Source organism: Portunus trituberculatus, chromosome 39, assembly GCF_017591435.1.
Source record: "Portunus trituberculatus isolate SZX2019 chromosome 39, ASM1759143v1, whole genome shotgun sequence".
NCBI classification, from domain to species: Eukaryota; Metazoa; Arthropoda; class Malacostraca; order Decapoda; family Portunidae; genus Portunus; species Portunus trituberculatus.
In genome coordinates this window covers 8,081,004-8,088,503 of record NC_059293.1, presented here as the reverse complement: position 1 = coordinate 8,088,503, position 7,500 = coordinate 8,081,004, and the positions used below count along the sequence as shown (strand labels likewise).

The window sequence follows — 7,500 nt, the reverse complement described above, 5'->3', positions numbered from 1 at the left end:
ACCTCCTCTTAAATGAGTTCAGGTCATAGATAGATACAAATACAGAAGCAGGTAGAGAGTTCCAGAGTTTATCAGAGAAAGGGATGAATAATTGAGAGTACTGGTGTATTCGAGGCTTGAGATTTCGAAGTTTGATGGGTCTTCGAAGCTCCATGAATGTTCGAGGCTTTACGAGTTTTGCAGAACGAAACAGTAGCGGCAGCAGCATCAAACGCGCTCTTTATCCTCCCGCTTACGAACTCTTCTGATTTGTCAATTTCTGAGTGACGGATTCCAGAGGTTCACCGTCGAGAGAGAGAGAGAGAGAGAGAGAGAGAGAGAGAGAGCATACAAATTAAGGTAAACAAGCTAATCTTTCACCAAAATTACTCACACCTAGACTCAGTTTCAATTTCTGCTAACAAAATCCGGAAGACAATACACGAAATGGCAACTTGTTCTTTTCTCCCTTCCCTCCACAACCTCTCCCTCTCCCTCCGTTCCTCTCCCCACGCTGTCCCCCCCGCGAGAGGAAGATGTCAGGAGGGAGAGCGAGGCAGTGAGAGCTGGGAGCCTGGGAGAGATTGTGCCCGCTATTCCCTCTCTCTCTCGTCCTCTCCTACTGAGCCTGCTTCTTATCCTTCACCTTTCATCTTGTTCTTGCGGGAGTCCTGAAGGATTTCTCTCCTCTGAAGCATCCTCAAGGCCAGTAAAGGTATCTTGTGATATGTTTATTTAAGTTTCTTTAGTTGAGATTATTGAAGGTTAAGTTCCGGTGAGTTGTGTTTTCTTTGTGTTCGTTTGTGTTCCTCAGGGGATTGTAGGAAGGACACGCTCATTACAAGGTGAAATGGCCAGAAGAAACACACACACACACACACACACACACACACACACACACACACACACACACACACTACGTACATTAATTCTTCCATACTAAATTTCATCAAGATTTCTCCTTAAAAGTTCATCCCAAAACATGAATTCCCCTTAATATTAAAGGACAAAAAATACCCCTAACCTAACCTAGCCTATTTTCATCCTAGTTAGTTTGAGAAGGGAAGAATTATTATTATTACTATCTTTTTCTTCTTTTTTTTTTTTTTTTTGAGGGAGGGTGGTAGTGATGTTGGATGTAAATTTATCTGGAAAAGGGAATTAGGGGGGGTATTTGTTTTTCGACACACACACACACACACACACACACACACACACACACACACACACACACACACACACACACACACACAGACTTATAATCATCTCATCACATTCAATCTCTGAGACTATTAACTATTCCGCTATTATGCTGTGTAGGGCGAGTAATCTTCTTTTGAACCTATTAAGTCTCTAGAACCACAAAAACAACCTGGGAGACTCCTCTCAAATATCAGAACCGTAAAAACATCTTTGAAAATCCTCTCTACCTTCCTGGAACCTGCTAAATTATACCAGAAATCAAGAAAGCACACTAGAAAACGGAATAATTAGTAATAAAGGCTGCTAAACTATCACAATCGTAGCAATATCCTTGAAAACCATAGTGATGTCCATTAATTGTTTTAAAAATTATGCATTAAATCATAAAAAAAACACTTGAAACCCTTATTTTTAGCTAACTCACTCTGACTTGCAAGGGAACTGTCAACCAAGTGTCCTTTTTTTTTTATGTTGCCCTTGGCCAGTTTTCCCCTTTTACATAAAAACAGTGAAAACCGATAAACTGCCAAGATTGTAAAAAAAAAAACTTAAAAAACACACTAAAACCTAGAAAATGTTCAATGTATCAAGACAAGACGCCAATATTTTCATGAACGCGGTCTGGAGTGACGATCCGTTCTTGAGGAAGGCGGGACGGCGAGAAGGACCTGAATCACGCCACCCTTGTCTTTGTCTCGTGATCAATGGAGTGCAGCGATCGCCAGTGTTCGTGTCTCAAGGTCCGAGGGGGGCGGGGCAGCTAAACCGTCACCGTCACGTCTTGGCATCGAAGGGCGGTGTGTCGGGGTATAGTATAGGATTCTTGTGACTTAGCGCAGTGGGTACGCAGAGGAGACAGGGAGTGATAGTAAATTTGATGTAGGCTTGTTTTCTTTTTTGTGATTATTTATTTATTTATTTATTAGTTTATTTTAGGGTTGCTGTTATTAACACGAGGGGTTTTCTTTTATTTGATTTTGTTTCTTTAGTTTATTCATTTATTTTTTCTTCTTCCTCCTCCTCTTCTTCCTTCTCTTCTCCTCTTTCTCCTCCTCCTCCTCCTCCTCCTCCTCCTCCTCCTCCTTCTTCTTCTTCTTTTTCTATCTATCTATCTCTCTATTTTTTTTAATTCAATGTACAAGAAAAACAAATTTTTATAACTAACGCGAAGGAATGACCATCTTCTTATGGTTTTGTGTTGATGAAGACTTTCCATATTTATATACGTACCCTTCACTTGGAAGAATGGTGATTTTTTTATAGTTTGATAAGGAAGGAAGAATGTGTTGGAATAATGATAGATCTTATGTAACTTTTATTTTCATAGTTAAGTGTACACAAAACCAAAGATTTTCCATAAATATATTTTCTTTATTTCCTTTCTTTAGTTTTGTGTGGAAAGGGGAAGAGGAAGAGGAAGAGGAAGAGGGAATACCGACAAACTTTATGTAACATTTTTTTTCTTCTCCCTTTTACAATTTAATGTGTCGTGTCATGTCTTCGCGCTGAATCACCTTCCCTGTCACCTTAATTTCACGCATTGCAGGATCTCATTCCCACGTTTCGGCGTCTTTTCTCCACTGCTTTTGACTTGCTTTAGTGGAAACGGCAATAGAAAATGAAATAAAGACACGTGGTATTTTAACAAGAACTGTCAATCATTTATAGTAAACATCAACAGTAAATATCAACAACACGAACAACAATAACAACAACACTAATTAGAACCAAAGTAATAATCTCTGTGGTCTTTAGGAAGTAGCCAAGATAATGGTGATGATGGGTGTCAGGAGAGAGAATAGGTATCAACAGAAAAGGGGAAGAGGAGATGTATTTACAGTAAGGGGTGAAAGAGGAGATATCTACAAAATATACCAAAGAAGGGAGGAGGACATATTTACAGGCTACAGTAAAGAGTTTATGCTTTATTAACCCCTAACCTTACAAAATATTAAAGAAGAGAGGACGTATTTACAATAAAGGGCTCAATCTTCATTATCCACTAACCTTACGCAATATAATGACGGAGAGGAGGACATATCTACAAGCTACAATGTAAAGAGGTCACACTTTATTAATCTCCCACTTGTAAAATAGAATAGAGAAGAGGGGAAGACATTTCTACAGACTACAGTAACATTGCAAAATATAGTAAAGAAGAACGTAAAAGAAGAGAAGAAGATATAACAAGCTGCAGTCTAATGGGGTCACGCTTCATTATCCTCTAACCCTACAAAATACCACAGTCTCCCATGGAATTTCTCAAAGGCAGAAATTATATATATAGCCAATTAAATCTAACCTTTACTGCGGTGACATTATCCCGCAGTAAAGATTCACCTAATAACGGAGTACGGATGTCACTTCCCAAATCTACCATACCTTGTATGACACAATCTTTTATTTATTTACTTTTTTTGTTTATGTGTCAAGGGGGATTGTTCAAAGACACGAGAAGTAGGAAAACATTGCCATACACACACACACACACACACACACACGCACACACACACACACACACACACACACACACACACACACACACACACACACACACACACACACACACACACACACACACACACACACACCGAGTAGTGTAGTGGTTAGCAAGCTCGACTCACAATCGAGAGGCCCGGGTTCGAGTCCCGGTAAGCGGCGAGGCAAATGGGCAAGCCTCTTAATGTGTAGCCCCTGTTCATCTAGCATTAAATAGGTACGGGATGTAACTCGAGGGGTTGTGGCCTCGCTTTCCCGGTGTGTGGAGTGTGTTGTGGTCTCAGTCCTACCCGAAGATCGGTCTATGAGGTCTGAGCTCGCTTCGTAATAGGGAAGACTGGCTGGGTGACCAGCAGGCGGCCGTGGTGAATTACACACACACACACACACACACACACACACACACACACACACACACACACACACACACACACACCTCCAGCTCGCAAGAAGACAAAGGAAAGGTAAAGAAAATATGTTGGTTAGTTTCCTTCTAGAGGCGCTCATCACTCACTCACTCACTCAATCACCCACTCACTCACTCACTCACTCACTCACTCACTCACTCATTCACTCACATACTCACTCATTCACTCATACTCACTCACTCACTCACTCACTCACTCATTCACTCACTCACTCACACAATTAGTCAGTCAGTTAATCAATAAATCTTTGAGTTTTCCTCTTATGGCATCCGTACTGCAAATAACGTACTGGATGTTGAAAACCATATTGCTGCTAGAAATAAGAGGGGAAATGATAAAGTAGAATATTAGAAAAATTAGATGAGAAGGCCAGTATTAGAAAAGTATATTTGGAAGTAAATGTAAGTAATGCCAAAAATGAATATGTCATGTGTTTTATATATTTTCTCTTCATCTTCACCAGTTGCCGGTTTTCAGATTTTTTAACAAGTTTTTGGAGGAGTCGGGGAGAGAGGGGGGAGTCTTCCTTTTGGTTTTGTAAGTGACATTTAGCGTCCGCCCCCCACGCTCTCTCTCTCTCTCTCTCTCTCTCTCTCTCTCTCTCTCTCTCTCTCTCTCTCTCTCAAAATCATATATTGACATCTAGAGTATACTATACGTAGTTGATGTTGTAGGCAATGCGTTAATGCTAGATATAGTATAGGATAAATACAAGAGAGAGGGAAGACTGATTTGTGAATGGAAAGACGAGAGACGAAAGTATGTGGGGAGGTGGATGCCAGAGATGGATTTAGGTATCTGGCAGGAGAAAGAGAGGAAGACATAGGAGAAAGTTTATGAATGAGTGAAAAACGTGCATGTAATAGGCGTGACTGAAGAAAGTAATTAAGATAACGTTTGTAAATGCAGAGAAAGAAGACATTGATGTAATAGACATAGCTGAAGAGATTAAAGCAAGGAAAGGTTTATAAATGCAGAGAAAGAAGACATTGTTGTAATAGACATAACTGAAGAATTTAAAGCAAGGAAAGGTTTATAAATGCAGAGAAAGAAGACATTGTTGTAATAGACATAACTGAAGAATTTAAAGCAAGGAAAGGTTTATGAATGCAGTGAAAGGAGACATGTTTATTATGGGTATGGCTGGAGAAGGACATAAAACAAGAAAGACTTTATAGATGCAGTGAGAGAAAAAATACAAATAATGGACATGGCTAAGGAAAGAGAGGCAGGCTTATGGATGCAGAGTGAAATTAAGGAGACACGCTAGTAACGGTTGTGATTGTGAAAGGCGTAGAAGACCAAGCGTTGGAGAAGGTTGATCTTTGAAGGTTGAGGGTTGGTAGGAGTCTGTCAGGGGCCCTAACCATTTACTCACTAACAAATAGGTGACTGGGTCGGGCGGTCAGGAAAGGTCGTGTCTATCCGTGTGGGGACCTTTTCCTCAGATATTTTGGCGTCCTATTTCGTCTACGTATATCAAGGTTTAGAAATTAGTGGGGCTTTTAAGGGTGTTCTTATGATTCTGGAAATTGTTTTACAAGGATTCTGCATTATCAGTGGGATAAGCACTCATGAGAATCCGGGTAATCATCTTTGTTCTTTTAAAAATAGTCTTTATGAAGGAATAGAGTTTAAGAATACTGGTTGGAGAGAGAGAGACAGGAGAGAGAGAGAGAGAGAGAGAGAGAGAGAGAGAGAGAGAGAGAGAGAGAGAGAGAGATAGTACATGCATTTGTCGTCTTTAAAATCGTACTGCCATTCCGTGATGTTCATTTGTTACTGTCACCGCCGCTACGATTCCCGATGCGCACCTCTGCGACCGCACATTCTCTTATATAAATTGAGATTGTGTTAGTCATTACTGCTTAAGGTTTCTTGGTACATGTTTATATTTTCTTACCTTTATTCTTACTCTTCATTCTTATTGTTTATTTTATTCTTTTCGTGGATTCTTTTATAATTTTTATTTCGTTATCTCTCAGTATTTTAATTTTTATTTTATACACATTCTTCATCTATTCTATACTTATTATTTTATACTTTAGTTCTTATCATGTATTCTGTTTCTATTTCTATTTCTACAACACGCCTGTCAGTTTTTCCGGTTATTTCTCTGTTCATGGGTAATTTTACTTGTTTTGTTTTCATTAATGATTTCTTTTAGTAACTCAAATCTCACCATATATAGTCATTTGTCCTATTTTTACTGCATGCCGATCTATTTTTAGAGTAATTTGTATGAGTGTTTACTATATAAATAACTCTGTTGTGTTCCTGGCTAATATTCTCAACAGTTTTCTATACTTACTTCAGTCATTACTTTATTATATTAACACTACATGCTTGTCTCTTTCTAACAATTTTTACGTATATGTGTTTTTGTCTTACATGTCCTGGTATCTCTGTGATGTCTTGTATCTATACTATTCTTTCTCCTTACTCCCGGTGAGTGCTGTTATTACTCTGTGTCCATCTACATATCTCCCGTTGATAAGTGGATGGTTTTGCCTTTTATTCGTACTCTGTCACCTTTGTTATATTTATCGCGAAAATATGGTTCTTCCTTTTTTTTTTTATATCATGTGGGCTTTTCACGGGAATTTATGGGCTAAAGGGGATACTTTTTAGGGTACCTCCTATCTCAAAGCCCACCCGCTAGGAAACCGTTGCCCTGAGTGAGGAAGCCCAACCTGCACTCAGACCGTGGACAGGATTCAAACCCGTGCGCTTGGAGACCCCTCGGATCCCAAAGCACGCATGGTTCCACTGTACCACGGCGGCCCTAATACTTGCAATACTTCCTTCTATTCCACAACACAAGTATTTTTTTTTCCTCATGATATCTCCCTTCATATAGTCAGTCAACTCTCACTTTAGTTCCTCATTTCCCTCCTGTCCTGTGTTTTTCATTCATCATCTTTATTATATTTCTCGCAAACGTACAATTCTTCACTCCCTCTTCTTCTTTCTGTTCTGCAACACAGGGTTTCTTTCAAAACTTTCTTAATATAACCTTTGACCTATCCCACTTTTGTCTTTCTCTTTTCTCTCCCGATGTGTATTTTCATTATTTTTTGTCCGCTGTGCCAACTCTAATATCTATCGTCTATCTCATTCTTTACCCTTCCTTCTATTTCATAACATAGGTTATTCAAATCTTCCTTGGTATAACTCATAATATACTCCCACGTTTGCCTTTGTCTTCCTTTACTGCCTTGTATTTTCACTTCCAGTATCTCTGTTACTCTTATTTTACTCGTCTTTTATTCCTGTTTTACAATTTCGATGCTCTCTCATTTGTGTTTATTTAGACGTTTACATGATGCTCTTATTTCTCCGACACGTTCACTTTATCCTTCCTTCCTCCTGCCATAGTCAGTAGTGAAAG

At 39.3% G+C, this 7,500-nt stretch overlaps 1 protein-coding gene across 1 annotated transcript in view; it reads left to right on the top strand.

The window, feature by feature from the left end:
• Nucleotides 1–551: 551 nt before the first annotated feature.
• Nucleotides 552–7,500, top strand: part of LOC123515671 (ionotropic receptor 93a-like) — a 66,968-nt gene continuing 60,019 nt past the window's right edge. Inside the window, 1 exon segment of the mRNA XM_045274496.1 lies at nt 552–694. The gene's annotated coding sequence lies outside the window, so the exon portion shown is untranslated.